We start from the raw sequence: 18486 nt of genomic DNA, 5'->3' as shown, positions 1-18486 counted from the left end.
ATCAATATGTGTTGTGTCCTAAAACAGATAACTGTACATTGCACAAATTGATCTATGTGCCACATGTATTAGGTTCTATTTTTAACAAGTTGTTATTCAAATTGTTGTGTGTGTGTGTATTATTTTTAAAACAGGGATCAATAGTTATATTTATATATGCCATCGATTCATACAAGAAGAATTGGCTGTCTAATATAGTAAGAAATCCAACATATATGTGAAAGACATCATTTTCTTTACAATCACCTTGATGAACTCATATATTTATTTTTTATATTAGTGCTCTAATATTCAAATTTAGAAGTATATTATTTTGAATATTTGCGACTATTGTGATTTAGTGATGTCCAAACTGTGTTCACTAATATATTTGAATATCATTAATAGATGTAGTTGTTGTGAAGAGCCCAGAGGGATCCAGCAGCAATAGTGACCTGCTTTTGCAGGCTTCTGGTAAGTCCATTGACTCATTCATATGTCATTAAAGGTGTATTTTTCATAAATATTCTGATCATGATTCTGATGAAGCATTCCATTTGAATTAAAGATCTTAAAGCTTCTTAGTCTACACCTTTGTGCTTCAGAACATTGCTAGCACATGTTTATATTTAGTAAATATTTAGACAACAATCATCAAGTGATACACACATGAGAACTCTTAAATGTTCCATGTACTCAGCTTTTGGGAACATTTTCAAAATACAGACGCTAAAATCAAATGATTAATTATCGATAACTAAAAATCTTATTTCATTTGCATGCTCCATCAAAATGATGTGATTCCTAACTTTGGTTCCGTATCTCTTTAATGCAACATTGATGTGTGTCCTTGAGCACCAGTAACATATGTTATAATATTTGATTTTAACATGTACACCACGTATTATGTTTTACAGTTATTGCTGCAACAACATGTGAGATGGAGGAGGAAGTGGCTCCCTCGGAGTCTGATGGTACGTCAAATATATATAACATGTATCTAACATGTATTATTGTTTACAAATCATACTCTTGACAAAAAAGAAAGTCAACATCTTTGTCCATTTAAAATATATTATTCCATTATTTTTTTTAATACCCTCCTACCCCCTCTTTATATATCATGCAACATGAACATATGTTTTTAATATTGACTTAAATTTATGTATGATTTGTAAATAATGACAGACATCATGATGTCACATGCATATTCCATGCAAACCCACAATAAGCATCTTCTGATTGTACAGACAGTAATTTTTCTTCATCTGAGAGCCTAGATGCAGGCCATATAATTATGACATCATTGTTTTGAACTTCAAAAACTCTTCTAAGTATACATCAAACAAAATCATATTGAAATTAATTCATTTAATTTCATGATGTATGATATGTAAAAAAAATTTAATAAAAAGTTATGTGTAGACTTTCCATTTCAATCAAACAAACATCAATATTCCTGAGAAATAAAGCATGCATTTCAGAATGTGTCTATTAATATTGGGATGACATACATTTAATCCTAATATTAAATATATATTAAAATTAAAAATTTAATTTTAGATCAGATATAGAAGATTATATTCCTAATATTTAATTTGAACGGTAGTATCTACTGTGTATATATTCAGAATAGTAGTTTTTGGTTGCATCAAGCTTCAAATTAGTCAATTTAAGTTTACAAAGGCAATCACTGAAATAGATATGTAAATCAGGGTTTACCTGGTTTCCAAGGCTATGTGTAGTGGCCATTTAAATTTTTTTATCATATTACACACTCCCATATTATTCAATTGTTGTATTTTTAAAAACAAACACACAGGCATGTGTCGAAAAGAACTATATTGCATTTCAATCTCAAATGCATACAGGCATCCAAAAATATTGTCCAAAAGATAAATATGTTATCAAATCATAAATATTAGCACATAATGTTGACTTTGAAAAATCTTAATAGTAATGTATTTATGAAATGTTAAATGAAAAATAACAGTGAACATTCAGATTTTAAAGGATCAATTGAATCTTCTGCTTAATTATATTTTAGTCAAATCAATCAATAACTGAAAACATAGTCATTATTGTGACTTTGTATAATTATTTTAGGAGAACAAGAATCCTGACTTTAAATAATGTTGATTAGTGATTTTTTGCAAGATAATAATATATTTTCATATCATATATGTATATATATTTGTTTTCTATATTGCAGATGGGCTTTCCACTTATGGGCATCAAGCTCCCGCCCCTCCCTAGCCAGAACACACTCCCGGCCTTTCCAACCCCTGTCCTGTCCCTCCCAAAAAAACATGCCCTTGCCCCCCTAGCCGCTCTCCCCATTTTGCCACCCCCTCAATCTCCCCCGGAGTGGCAGAACAATGCCCCATCCCTCGCCCCATCCCTTGCCCCATCCCTCCCCCTCAAGACTATTTCCACACTCCCCACCTTCATTGTCCTGGGTGTCGGATTCTCCTTCCCAGCCACCGATGTAAGTATCATTACAAATACACATTAGAACATACTTTCTTAAAAGGACAACTCCCTCCAAGGACTGTGATGCACTCTTTCACCTTGTCAGATGGCTCCAATGGGGCTGTGTTGGCCCTTGTCAACTCCCTCCAAGGCCTGTGATGCACTCTTGCACCTTGGTCAGATGGCTTCAATGGGACTGTGTTGGCCCTTGTCAACTCCCTCCAAGGACTGTGATGCACTCTTTCACCTTGTCAGATGGCTCCAATGGGGCTGTGTTGACCCTTGTCAACTCCCTCCAAGGACTGTGATGCACTCTTTCACCTTGTCAGATGGCTCCAACGGGGCTGATTTATCAATATGAGTTTTTGTAACGTTATCTTATTTCTTTGTTTTATGACATCATAATAAAATAAATGTCATTAATATATTGTGTGTAATGCGCATATTTTAGCTGATTAATATCTTTCTCGTATTATTGTTTTTCTTTAATGGTCCAACGATATATTGCTATAGGTAGGCTGACCATATTTCAACTTGAATAAGTGACACATCTGATAAATACATGTGTCATTATTCTTATTCCAATTAAATCTTTAAACATATCTGAAAACATCCCTGACATATGTATTTCTCATGTGTCCCTTTTTAAAGTGTAAAGATGGACACCATAGCTATAGGTAACATATAATGACATATAACCAATCCTGATTTTCATAATGTATCTTGTAGCATTATTTCTCATTTAAAGGGACATGAAACACAATCTATTTTTTCATTTATGTATAACATACGATTTTTAAATAATTTTATTTCCATAAATTCTCAAATTTGCTTCAGTCTCTTTGTATCATTTGTTTAAGGAGCAGCAGGGCACTACTGGTTTCTAAATGAACACATAGGTGAACCAATGACAATTGGTATATATATGTAGCCACCAATCAGCAGTTAAAACATCGTATTTTTCTGCTCTTGAGATTACCTCTAAACACATTTAATCAAAAGATTAAAATTAAATGTGAAAATGAAGTTCAAATTGCAATGTCGTTCATAATCGTGTAACATAAAATGCTTGCTAAATAGTTAATAATCCTCCGATTCTAATGAAATATATCCTTATTACCAACAATGGATTATATTTCATATATCACAGTATTACGTTATTTAGCGTGACATACATAGATAACAATATAGCACATACTAGTTATTGAAATATAAATACGTTTCTTATTGACATGCAAAGATGTAAAATGAGTCCTTGTATTGGATGACGTTTTTACGCGATCTCGGATGCACCATGTTGCTTAAGACGTCACATGCCAAGTTGTAAAATGAGTTCTTGGATTGGATGCCGTTGTTACGCGATCTCGGATGCGCCTTTGATTGGCTGACGTTTTTTACGCGATCTCGGATGCGCCATATTGCTTAAGATGTCACATGCCAAGCTGTAAAATGAGTTATTGAATTGGATGCCATTGTTACGTAATCTCGGATGCACCTTTGATTGGCTGACGTTTTTATGCGATCTTGGATGCGCCATGTTGCTTAAGACGTCACATGCCAAGCTGTAAAATGAGTTCTTGGATTGGATGCCTTTGTTACGCGATCTCGGATGCGCCATGTTGCTTAAGACGTCACATGCCAAGGTGTTAAATCCGTCTGATTGGATTACGTAGTCCCGCAATATTTGATTTTGCACGTAACCCACATTTTCGAATGAGAAGACAAATTTAAAACCATGACGATTATGGATTGTGTCAATCATGTACATTGTTGAACCATAGCTGATAAAGAACACAAAAATCTCTTTTGATGGCTGTCTCGTTGAAGAAACGAATGAAGGCAATATGTTTTTCCTGCATAATATATTTTGAGGCAAGTGCAAATCCATGAATATACTCCATCTTGTTTAATATGTTTGTCAACAATATTTTCCTTTTTATAAATAATTACTGTGTTGTGTTGAATTTTCTACATATCTAATTCCTAAAGATGCGCTTTTGTATTTGAATCAAGTAATCAATATGCATTGACCTTTAATCATATGATAAATATATGAGATGCTTACTTATTCTAGATGTCATGTCCTGATCTTTTTTTCTTAAAGGGCCATTATACACTCATTTTTTCTTAGCATATATGTTTTGTAGATCTATTTATATAGCCCATAATTTTTATATATATTTTTTAATGTATAGTTTTGCTTATTTTTAAATACCATTGCTGTGATTTTCTGACTCCTAACCAAGCCCCAAAGTTTGATGTGAATACCGTCAGCTACCTTCTCCAGCTTGCTCCTGTTTGTGTAAAGGGTCTTTTCATATGCAAAAGAAGGGGGAGTGGGTAGTGTTTTATTTCCCACTTGCAATGGGCTTTCCAGCTAGCTTTTCAACATAGTTAAACTGAGAGTTTCTAAGTAAGTCTTTAAACCGTTTTATCATGGATTTTTATATCAGTATCTGGGCATCTTGTTCTTTATAGTAGTGTCTATTACATGCAGTTCTATGAAAATGAGTGTATACTGTCCCTTTAATGTAAATGCTCAGTATTGTGTCATGTATGACTCACACATTGTTAATCTCCAAATATATTACTGTGAACATATATTTCTTTTTCTTTTTTTAACTTTTTATTGAAGTTCAATTTACGGCATACAAACACCATTTGTCAATGCAGTCAATATAGAAAGAATTAATAAGACAGTTCCAACTGTACATATCAAAATTATAGAACATTAATTAAAACAAACAATAAACATACTATTTGCCAATGCAGTTACGAGCCTTCCCAACAGTAAATGGGGCCACTTTCGGACCTCACACAATGAAAAAAGAAGATAAAGCGTTAGAAGGCTACCCTGGATGTAAGGGGATTACTTTTGAATCCCAAACAGTGAACTTCAGTTTTCTTAATATATAGAATCACAGGCATAAATTAGGATGATGAATAACATATAAAGTGACAACCACAATGAGGGTACAATTCCCAAATGGAAATAACATGGTAAAACAAACATTCAGAGACTCTTCTGGAAGACTATGGTAATCAGCCCAGCTGAATAAAATGTAGTAATTAGAGTCATTACTGTTGTAGTATGAATGAATAAATGCTAGGGAGGTATTTATATTGCGGCATGTGCAAGATAAGCCGTACATTTAACCCTCCTAAATTAGGAGGTATATTATGGGGGGGAGGTGGTAAGTTAAGTACTATGGCAAAAATATATAACGTAGGGAGCTTTTAAGATGTAGGGTATCTACTGTAAATAAATAAGGCGACCCTCAAGGGTTTACGTTATATGTTGGCAACTAAAAGATCAATGGCTACTATGGAAACAACACTTAACTGCTAGAATTGTACATGTAAAGTAAGCTTCTCAGAGCTCTTAATAGTATAAATAGGGTAGAAGATTAAAACCTATGGAAACTGACATGGTGATGTTGTGCAAGGTAACAAGAGATAGAATAGTCCTGTATGTGTCTTGCCCTCTTATAAATATATATCTATGGACACAGGTCTATAATAAATGTATAGAGTAGTAGAATTGTAAACAGATAATGTTATAGGTAGGGGCTAAAGAATGCCACATCTATTTTTATTTTTAAGACTGACTGAACCAAAGTCCTAGGTGCAAGCGCATTAATCTGCCGGACTAAGAAGAACTGCATTTCTGTAATTCAATTGCCTTAAGTCCCATCTCCTGGGTACGGGCCCTATACCCAGTAAGAACCTAGACATGATGTGGCAGTAAGGTGTTAGGTATGCACTCTTCTGAAATTTTAGTGTCAGTCTTTTAGTAGTATAATAAAAAGTGTTGCACCTCAAGAATATGCTCACTAATCTATAAATTAGGAAAGGTTGGTAGATTTTAAGGGAGACCATAGCAACAGTCTAATGTTATCTAGATAAGGGTATCCTAGATTGCATTGTATACATTAAACTAGGCATCTCCCATCCCCCTATACTATGAGTGGAAAACCATGCAGAACCTAGGTGTAAAAGCTCCTGAGGGCATAATTATAAAAGAGGGATAGGTACACCTTCAGTAAATTATTAAATATGGCTCTAAGTACACACCAGTATGTATATTATGCCTAATAATAGTTAGCGATGCGCTAGTCAGATAACCAATCTAACATTAAGTAGTGAAAAATACAGGCATGACAGGAGTATCTGTACAAATATAACAGCAATTTCACTTCTATATATATTAGTGCAATATAACCTAATATGTACACAGATGTATGAGAATTAGAGCCTCAAGTTCTAGCTGACAGAACTGTAATACATAAGCAAAATTAAGCTATAGATTGGGCACAAACTGAGTAGGCTTGCGGTTAGAATACATCTTTACAGTTTGAGTGTCAATAGGAAAATGCCCAAAGTAAATGGAGGTGCTGTCTCTCATCTGCTATAGGAAAACCTGTTGATCAGTGACCAACGACAAAACCATGGGAGCAACTCCAAATGTAGTGGCCTTGGGAGTCAAAACTATGCAGGAGGTGAGTTAGCAGGGCAACCCTGTGGGCAATTTAAGTGTAAGCTGCTCCAGAACCAGTCTCCTAGGGAAGCTACTACTGTAAGCCTCCAGGGTCCCACTGAAAATGTAGCCGGTTCCGATAAGGGATACGGTATGCAAGAGGGCTAATGAAGAGCAGAAGATCTGTAGCACAGTAAGAGTCACTTTGGGAGGCTGGGATTCGATGGAGGATAGGGCCAGCTGTATGTTCTTCGGCCGCCCTCTGTGTGCTTGTTCCAGGAGTGTCTGCGGCTCTCCAGCAGCATGAACCCGCAGGGCAGACTTCTTATCCAGCAACCAGCCGGTGACACATGGGGTAGATGGCTGATCAGTACAGAGGTCAGTGTGCCTATTGGGAACCTGAGCCTGCAGATCAGGAGAAGACGGCCTCTTAAAAAAAAGTCTGAGACCAGCTGATACTCCCTCGTGGTTTTATTTACTTTTGCCGGCAGACTAAGAACTGCAAGGGCGGCAGGCAGCAGCGGTGGAGATCCTACCACCCTGTCACCTCCGCCACATATTCCAGTAGTAATGGGTCTTAAGGGTATAAATGCCTCTTGTACGTGCCCCAAAAAGGCGAGACGGTGTTCCCGCAGCAGTGAGCCGATTACTTCCAATATGGCGCCGGGAGTCGCCATTTTTCACAAAGTATGAGAGGTGCTGCAAGAGTTATTGAGGCTGGGGGCGACGCTACATTCTCCAACCTGAATATTTTAGTGTTGTAGGAACAAACAGAGCAGCTGCAAATATAGATCCACTGTCCTCGGGAGAAGCTTAGTAAAACATATCCGCCAATTGATTTCAAATGGGACTCTTAATCTTTGCAGAGGTTTACCCTATGATTCTCTTGGGAGGGAGATGAGAAGGTTTCTCTGTCATTTTTCAGCTGCCATAGGGTGCTAGCATCATAAAAGGCGCCTTTGCTGGAAGGATTATGTGTCCTTGGGATACTTTTATCCTAATTTAATACACATTTTTAAGCTTACACTGTGTGCAGAATTATTAGGCAAATGAGTATTTTGACCACATCATCCTCTTTATGCATGTTGTCTTACTCCAAGCTGTATAGGCTCGAAAGCCTACTACCAATTAAGCATATTAGGTGATGTGCATCTCTGTAATGAGAAGGGGTGTGGTCTAATGACATCAACACCCTATATCAGGTGTGCATAATTATTCGGCAACTTCCTTTCCTTTGGCAAAATGGGTCAAAAGAAGGACTTGACAGGCTCAGAAAAGTAAAAAATAGTGAGATATCTTGCAGAGGGATGCAGCACTCTTAAAATTGCAAAGCTTCTGAAGCGTGATCATCGAACAATCAAGCGTTTCATTCAAAATAGTCAACAGGGTCGCAAGAAGCACGTGGAAAAACCAAGGCGCAAAATAACTGCCCATGAACTGAGAAAAGTCAAGCGTGCAGCTGCCAAGATGCCACTTGCCACCAGTTTGGCCATATTTCAGAGCTGCAACATCACTGGAGTGCCCAAAAGCACAAGGTGTGCAATACTCAGAGACATGGCCAAGGTAAGAAAGGCTGAAAGACGACCACCACTGAACAAGACACACAAGCTGAAACGTCAAGACTGGGCCAAGAAATATCTCAAGACTGATTTTTCTAAGGTTTTATGGACTGATGAAATGAGAGTGAGTCTTGATGGGCCAGATGGATGGGCCCGTGGCTGGATTGGTAAAGGGCAGAGAACTCCAGTCCTACTCAGACGCCAGCAAGGTGGAGGTGGAGTACTGGTTTGGGCTGGTATCATTAAAGATGAGCTTGTGGGGCCTTTTCGGGTTGAGGATGGAGTCAAGCTCAACTCCCAGTCCTACTGCCAGTTTCTGGAAGACACCTTCTTCAAGCAGTGGTACAGGAAGAAGTCTGCATCCTTCAAGAAAAACATGATTTTCATGCAGGACAATGCTCCATCACACGCGTCCAAGTACTCCACAGCGTGGCTGGCAAGAAAGGGTATAAAAGAAGAAAATCTAATGACATGGCCTCCTTGTTCACCTGATCTGAACCCCATTGAGAACCTGTGGTCCATCATCAAATGTGAGATTTACAAGGAGGGAAAACAGTACACCTCTCTGAACAGTGTCTGGGAGGCTGTGGTTGCTGCTGCACGCAATGTTGATGGTGAACAGATCAAAACACTGACAGAATCCATGGATGGCAGGCTTTTGAGTGTCCTTGCAAAGAAAGGTGGCTATATTGGTCACTGATTTGTTTTTGTTTTGTTTTTGAATGTCAGAAATGTATATTTGTGAATGTTATATTGGTTTCACTGGTAAAAATAAATAATTGAAATGGGTATATATTTGTTTTTTGTTGAGTTGCCTAATAATTATGCACAGTAATAGTCACCTGCACACACAGATATCCCCCTAAAATAGCTATAACTAAAAACAAACTAAAAACTACTTCCAAAACTATTCAGCTTTGATATTAATGAGTTTTTTGGGTTCATTGAGAACATGGTTGTTGTTCAATAATAAAATTAATCCTCAAAAATACAACTTGCCTAATAATTCTGCACTCCCTGTATTGTCAGGAGCCTCAAGGTTCTGCGTCTTGTCTCAATGCGTGTTGGCTCCGCCCCCATGAGCATATATTTCTAATGTAACTCTTAAAAGGACATGAAACCATATTCCTTCTAAATGAAATGTCTTTCTTAAATAATTCAAACACTATAATGTATCTTTAAGAAAATAGACTTTATTTAACACGTCAAGAGAAATATGGCATATAGGCTTAGTATCCTACTCAAATATTTCCGTGTAGATATACCAACAATCTCTAAGGATTAGTATATGTTAGCATATGTTCTTGTTTAAAGGGACAGTCAAATCAAGCAAAACAGTAATGATTTAAATTTCCAAAAATGCAATTTTTGAAAAAATATACCGAAAACTTTTATCACCAATTTCTTAGTTCTCTTGGTGTTCTTAGTTGATATCTAAACCAAGGAGGTATATCTGCTCATTTCTTCAAGCTTGAAGAGTGCATCTAATCTGAATGCATTTTGACCACTAGAGGGCATTATTTTTTGTGTTTCATATAGAAAACGTTGAGCTCATGCAGTATAGTTACCCTGGATTGATCAGTGATTAGCTAAAATGCCGGTCTGTCAAAAGAACAGAAATAAGTGGTCATTTTTCAGAGGCATAGATACAAGGTTAATCACAGAAGTAAAACGTGTATTTCTCTAAGTCTTGTTTTTTCAAACTTGATAATGCGTAATAAAGTGTTTTCTTTGTAACCAACCATAATTAATGTTCTGACTGTCCCTTTAAGCTGTGTTGTTGGCATCAAAACAGTTATATGCCATCAAGTATAATTGTAATGGTCATTTTGTTTGAGATTAGGGAAACAGTTTGGACATCACATCACAGAAACCAGTCAATGTAATCAACAAGGATAGGTATGTGATGATGTGGTCTCCACACACTTGTAAAACACACTCTGCAAACAATCTGCCTCCATAGACCAGGTCACATAGAAGCAGATTATATACAGAGTGTGCTCCACAAGTGTAAGAAGACCACATCATCACATACCTATCCATTACACATTAAATAACTATATATATATATATATATATATATATATATATATATATATATATATAAAGAAACTTACTTCCTCTTCCTTCCCCTCTTCCCATGAGACTGAGGCTCTGGGGGGGGGCAACTGCCCCCTCTGACGAGTTCTCATCGGAGATGTTTGGGGAAGAGGGGAAGGAAGAGTACTGGTATCACCCGGCTGGAGGAGATTGAGGATGAGATGGAGGAGGGCCAGGAGCAGATGGTCCAGCAGCAGATGGTCCAGCAGCAGATGGTGCGTTATGCGCCTCCCGGAGGACCTGCAATATATCTCTGAGTATGCAAAATCTCTCTTTGGTCTTGTCGAATCTCATTAATTGCTTCCGTCAGCTGGATTCCGCTTTCTGCCTGTTCCCTCCGGGAGGCACACATCTCTTTAAGAAAATCTCTTAATATCTGCAGCTCTGCTATCTCCTCCTGAGTAGCTGCTGGTGCACGGCGGGGTGCTGGTGCAGGGGGGGCTGCTGCTGGGATCTCTTCTGCAGCAGGGGCTTCTTCAGAGGATGAGGATAGAGGGATGTCATCCATGTCTCCCCGAGGTGGTGAGTCATCTGCACCACTCTTATACCTGGGTGAAGGAGGAGCCTTTGGGTGCTGTGCTGCCTCCTCCCTGGGCTCAGACTCTGTATGTTGTAAAAAGAAAGAAATTGAGATATTAGCACAGTTCCAAATAAAGATGTAAATGCTTTTGCTTACAATAGAATTACAAAGGCAGCCTCATTATTACACTTTCAAATACAACAATCAATACGATTTCCGCATTTTCCAAACCGTGTTTCTGATATCTATATGGTCAATCTGAATGTGTTTTTGCGTTTGTTTTCAGTCTGTTTAAATGCACAACTAATCTGTAGACTAGATAGTAATGTGATGGCTTTTCGTGAAATGCAACTTTTGCAAGGTAATTGTGAATGCGTTTACGTAATAATGTCTAAAAAAGCGTAATTGCATTAATCATATCCTTAAATACATTCTTTATTTTTGATGTAAAGAGATTATTAAATGAGCTTGCCGGAAGATGAGAGTGGCAGGTTCCCGGTATCGACTCCTCCGATACCGACTATGGCCACCTCGGAGATGGTGGGACGCAACATTTCCTCCCATCGGGAATATTCCACAATCATTTCTGGACCGCCACCGGTCCCTGTTAGATATTGGTTCTCCCTCGAGAGCTTTCTTTTGAGTTTCATTTTGCAGTCCCGGGAGCGATGCTGTATGGACTTGACATCCCTGTTATGGACCACCACTGCATTAATGGCATCCCTGATCTCCAGCCATAGCTTCTTCTTCTCCTTAGGGGTGGTCTTCTGAGCCTGCAGCCCTCTCCATATAAGCCTCTATGAGGGCCGCCTCCTCATCCATGGTATATCTTGCCTCCCTACTCAGCTTGGCTTTCCCCTGTGATGTGAGCCTCTGTTTCCCGGACTGTGAAGCTCTACACTGCACACCACTTGGCCCAGCCACTTGTTCATCTTGAACAAAGTGGCGGGGTCCACCCACCGCTTCCTCTCCCCCTTCCTGCCCCCCTTCCTCTCCCCTTTCCTGTCCCCCTTCCTGTTTCTGTTCCTCTCCCTCTCTCCTGACTAACCTCCTGCCTGACCTCTATAATCTCTTCTCTAAACTGATTCCTGAGGAACTCTAATAGTTCCGGGGTAATCTGCCCCCTATCCCCCCCTCCCGACATACTCAAATAAAAAGTTAATGTGCCCAAATGAAAGGGGGTCAAAATAAATAACACACATTAAAAAGTGCTCAAGGGGGGCGGAGCCGACCAGCGCCTAAGATGGTCGTGTGAAAGGAGAGCTCCGTGAGGCAGACAACCACCTTAATGTTTTTTGCTATCCAAAAGCAAGCAGAAAGCCCAAACTGCAACCGGGAAGCACTTAGAATACAGAGGACCGACCGGTAAAACGGCGAAGGAGTATTTTAAAGGCATTTTACACTATCGGCAAAGACTCCCAGCCACGGCCTACTCACGTAACTCCCGGTGCAGCATGGATGCGCAGAGACACTACAGAGAGCAGGTTTAGATCTTGGGCACCTGACACACGTTCACTAACCTGAGGACTGCAGTCGCCATTCAGTCAGCACATACGCGAACCGCCAGAGCAGGTAAATAAAATACTTAACACTGCGGCTGCTTCATCTAGAAAGGGCGCGAAAGACGCCATATTGGCCTGCACAGCGGAGATACCACTGGGGTAAACACAGACTTAGGATAAACTTACACACACCATATAGACTGCTTTGTTGCCGGAATGTGTGTGAAGGCCCCTTTTGTTGTTATTATACATCTATTGCAAACAGCAAAATAGCTGAAGAATTATACTACACCTTGCTACTGGCATGCAGATGAATGGCGCACTTAAAGTTTAAAGCATAATGAGGAAATTGGATACTGGAACTTACTCAAATAAGAATGACATACATTTTGGCATAATTGATGTGACATAGGTCCCTGTGTGCATTGTTAAAACAATTATACCAGCCCTATGCGAATCAACACCTAGTATTTTTTTTTCTTTTTGGATACTAAAGCACCAAATATGGCATCTAGGCGACTTCCCAGAGCAGAAAAACCATCCAAAACTACAGGTACTCCCAATCCTAAAATGCATAATTTTTTTAAACTCAATGATAATACCGCTGTTGAGATCAGGGAAGAGGAAGATGCCACACATGATCCTACAGACTCAGATACAGATGCGGAGGTGCAAGCACCATTAACAAGAGCAGACCTCCAGCTGCTCCCGTCTAAGGAAGATTTCACTGCCCTGATTGCACAAATGAGCCAGATTATCAAATCCAGCATAGCAGAAGTAAAGAAAGATGTCCAGGAAATTGGCAACAGAATAGCTGCATTGGAGGAAGATGCAGAATTCACTAATAAATACCTTGACCAACAATCTAGGCAGTCTACACTTCACTACACTTTAATAACACAGCTACAAGAGCAGGTCGAGGACCTGGATAACAGGGGCCGCCGCCAGAATGTTAGATTGCGGGGTATCCCTGAAACAGTGCAGACGGGACAACTATTACCATATTTACAGAGACTGTTCAACTCTATCTCAGAAGATAAAGAGGAGATTGAGTTCCCACTGGATAGATATCATAGGGCATTGCGCCCGATCCCGAAAGAGAATGCACCACCTCGTGACATAGTCATTAAGTTCACTAGTTTTAAAGACAAGGAAAATATATTGTCTGCGGCCAGGAAAAAACACCCGATTCAATTTGAAGGCAACACTATCCTATTTTTTGCTGACCTCAGTCCTATGACTCTCTCTAAAAGAAAAGAGGCAAAGTACCTTACGCTACACCTGAGGGAACTGAAGATCCCATATAGATGGGGTTTCCCCTTCTGCCTGAAGGTCATTAAAGGAAGCACCATCGCTATATATAAATCACAAGAAGACATCGATCACTTCTGTGAACAGTTGGGGATATCAAAACCCACCATACCAAGCCTGAAAGATGGATCAGCAGACAGCGAGGAAACTCTGGGAAAGCTTCCAAGACCATCACATAGTGGCTGGAACATGGTCACCAAGAAAAGAAAAAAGTGCTCAAAGTGTAAAAGGGATATAAATAAAAGAGGGTAAGGGGTATTAAACAGACAGAAATGTAGAAAAAAACTAAAATAAGGATATGTAAAAAAAATCTAACTATGGGATGGGTATGGGCTGAAAGGGAATGGGGTATTGGCTGAAAGGGAATGGGGTATGGAGTGTAGTATGAGAGGGGATGGGATATGGAGTGTATGTAGTGTTATTGATAAGTGTATGTATGTATTGAATGTGTTTGCGTGTAAATGTGTTAAGTATTCAGAAAAACCACTCGCACACTCACCCAAACAAACTCTCGCTCACTAACTCTCTCTCACTATCTCACACTACCACTAACTCACTATCTCACACTACCACTAACTCACTATCTCACACTACCACTAACTCACTATCTCACACTACCACTAACTAACTCACTCTCTCACACTACCACTAACTCACTCTCTCACACTAACACTAAATCTCACAATACCAGTAACTCGCTAAATCTCTCTAATCTCACAAAATCCTCCAGCAACACAGTCAAAGAAGCCATGCTTGTAGCGTGCTTATATACCCTATGTAAATTTTTAATGATGTACCGGTTTGCAAAGTAAAGTATGTTCAGGTGTGCTTTTTTGCAATTAGTATGTGTGCAATGTGTATTAGTTGTTTGAATTTGCGCATGCTCATATTGAGTTAGTATTTGTGGAATGTGTATAATGCGATGATGTCATAGTGATTGTTTTGCATAACATTGTCCAAAAATATTATCTGTAAATGGTGATTTGTGATGGTGTCGTATTTGTGAAGTGGTATAAATGTTTCTTTGTACCAATGTTTCGTAATCTTGAATGCAAATGTTTTGTTTGTGTATAAGTGTGCAAATCTTTTTTCGTGTTGTTTTGTTCCATGTTGCAAGATCGTAAGGTATTTAAGTATTCCTATTAGTGTAAATGTTTATTCTTTTTCTTTTCCGATTGTGAATGTGTAATGCGTATGTGCTATGTTGCATGATTGTTGTTTGTACATTTGATGTGTGTTTTTGTTGTGCATTATTCCGTATACGTAATATGACAGAGCAGTGCGTATTTCTAGCGAGATCGAGTGTTAGCTGAAAAATCCGTGCTTCTTTCATTTATCATTGATCTCTATGGGAGAATGTTTACCGCTGCCGGGATTACGCGTAACAATTAAACGCGGTAGTCGTGTTACCGCGACGTGTTACGAGGTTGTTTAGAGACTCGTAATACCAACGTTATGAAAAGTACGCAATGGAAATAAAGTACACGTAACTCAAAAAGAAAAAAAATATACAGATATGAAATATTAATCTGTGTGGGATAGTAATCCAATGTAGATATAATTACCATATTGTTCCGAGTATAGGCCGCTCCTGATTATAAGACGCACCCTTAAAGTTTGGTGCCATTTACAAGAAATTACATTTTTAACTCTTAGTCTCTCTCCCTGACAGATAAGTCTCCTTACCCTCCCCCTCACACACACAGCCCCCTCATAACCCTCACAGACTGCCTCCTCTTAACCTACTCAGCCTCCTTCCCTCACACAGTGCCCACTACTCTAGTACCGTAACTACCGGTACCTCCCCTTAGCCATCTTCACCCTCTTAGCACCCTTCATCAATCATAACCCTCTCCTCACCACATACCTTCTCAACCTCAGCACATACACATAAGGTGGCATCTGTTATCTCAGACGTTGTGTCACAGAACGCGCAATCTTAAACCCCCTTCCACTCCCATCCTGTGCTCCTGACATCCTGGGCAGTAATGGTGTGCTGGAGTGATGGCTCGGTGTCTCTCCTGTCCGGTTGCGCTCTTCATGTTAAACTCGCTGCTCCTGAGTGCAGCTTTAAGTGGGGAGTCATGATCATCCCGGCGGTGGCTTAGGATGTCGGCGGCGGCCAGTGGAGTCTCCAGGAAATCCTCCCTGCAAAAAACACTGTGCTTCCGCTTCCGCCTAACCCCAACCTGTTAAAGCTAGGGTACTTACAGTATGTATATTGTTTTTGGGCAACATCCCGTGTATAGGCCACACCCCTAATTTAAAGACTTGCATTAGGGGGAAAAAGTGCGGCCTATACTCAGGGCAATACGGTATATGAAAATGACATATGTTTGCTGATCTCAAGGTATGCATGTCATATTAAGATAATAACTGAAAAAGTAATTAAATCCATGATGAAGATAGTATAATCCTTTTAAATCGTTTAATAGAAAATATGATTCTAAACGCATTTTAATATATTATAAGTGGAATATATTCACTGTCATATATGACACTGGGCGGACCATATATGAAACATATGATTTATTAATACAAGAGATTATAATATGTTGGATAAACATTTTAAGGTTAAATAATTAGACTGTTAGGAATATTTGATGGTGGGACTGCATTCCTGGCTGTCTGCTGCCACCTATAGAGCAGAAACTGTATTACAGCCAAAAGGCATTTGGCTGCTCAGGGAGGCGTTTCCCAGATCCAAGGGTGAATAACAGACAAGCTTCCGAAGGGCCTATCATATCGTTTCACTGATGATTAAAAGAAGATGGAATGCAGATAAAAACTGGCTGGCGGACTTTTTGCTGAACTGGTGACTGAATAACTGCTGCCAAATTGGGACATAGTCACTTTAAGCAAATTGGGCTACTTTGTATTATCCATATTGCAATACCCTTATTTCATATGAAGTGAAACAAGAAGTTCTGGAAGCTGAAATGTCGATTTGGTTATTTTTGGTGAAGTATACACGATTGATAAATATATGTATAATATTTAAATCAAAGGTATTTGGTAACTATAACTAATTGAAGTTAGTAGATTTAAAAGAGCACTTTGTATTTTAGTTTGCATTCATAGTCCTGTGTAGTCTTAACTAGTCACTCTTGTATGCTAAGTAATTAATTTATTTGCTAGATAAATATCCTTTGTGTTGCATATTTCTTAGTCAGGCCCATTATTGTAAGTAAATATTTCTGGTGTGCATTAAGTTATTAGTAACTATATTCTATTTTAGAATTTGCCTTAATTGTAGCTAAAAAGAGTTTATTTCAGCTCAGAGAAATTGGCTGCTAAAGCATCTTGTTATATCGTTTAACTAGGCACTCTTAAGTTGGCGACACATATTGTGGTATTTCATAGTGGTGATGTACTGCAATTTAATTGTGAATAAGGTTAATTCTAAAGATATATTTGGTTTGCTTTGTAAAGAATATTGTAACAGTTTAAACTTGTATAGTTTGATTCATACCTGGTTTTCTAGAAATATAATTCAATGTGTTTATAAATTTAACTAATATAAAGAATTTAGGAAGTTATATTAATTTTAATTGTTTCGTATATGGATTTTATTGGGGGTTTGTTTTAAAGAATAATTATTAAATATATTGTATTATAACCCGGCCATAGGCCATATACTGACATAACACCTTGTTTCCTGGTTCTGGCATTAGTTTTAAAAAGAGCGCTGTTTCTTTCTTCTTCAGAACTTGTTCACCGAGATTGACTGTTTCCTTTATATTTTCCACAAGTGGATTTGTATGAACTCTGTTTTGGACATTCTTTTAATTTATGAATTTGTTTATATGTGATCTGCCAGTAAATGTTTTATCGATCAGTGACCTGTTGATGATTTGATGTTGTTTTTAAATATATCTTTATTGATTAATTAAATTAGAGTGTATCACTAGAATTGTTTTGTTTATAAATTAAGCATAGATATTGCGTAATATAGACTTTTCTTTCTCTTTGCAAATATGGCTGAAAGCTAAACAAACAGTCCATTTCCTATCTAGATCATAAACTTCAAATTTATACAGACCTTAGTCCAGCTATGGTACAGAGGAAGAAAGATATTATAAAAATCACTAAACAATTACAAGATAAGAATATCAAGTGTTGCTGGGGATTCCCATTTAGTTTATTTGTCACTCAAGATAAAAAGACATTCCCTTATCGAGGTCCACAAGACTTAGATTAATTTGTTAAGGGATTGGACCTCTCTACTATTGAATACCCCCTCACAAATGAAAACTAAAATGTCCTGGATCAACATACATGCTGGACTAAGGTGCCTCCTCAGCAGAAGAAACGTTAACAATCGTCCTTGATCTCATCTATAATTGAAGCTACTTGAGACACCTAAGGACTTCTAAAATTGATATGGTGATTTACATAATTGTCTTTGTAAATTTTCTAATGTGATATATATATATATATATATATATATATATATATATATATATATTGCATTAACCTTGATTTTATAGGTATTCGTATTTCTTATTATAATATGCATATATTCTGTGACAGCTATTCATTGTATTAAGAAGGATATAGCTCCTG

The sequence above is a fragment of the Bombina bombina genome, chromosome 3 (genome assembly GCF_027579735.1).
Source record: "Bombina bombina isolate aBomBom1 chromosome 3, aBomBom1.pri, whole genome shotgun sequence".
NCBI classification, from domain to species: Eukaryota; Metazoa; Chordata; class Amphibia; order Anura; family Bombinatoridae; genus Bombina; species Bombina bombina.
This window is presented reverse-complemented; position numbering follows the sequence as displayed.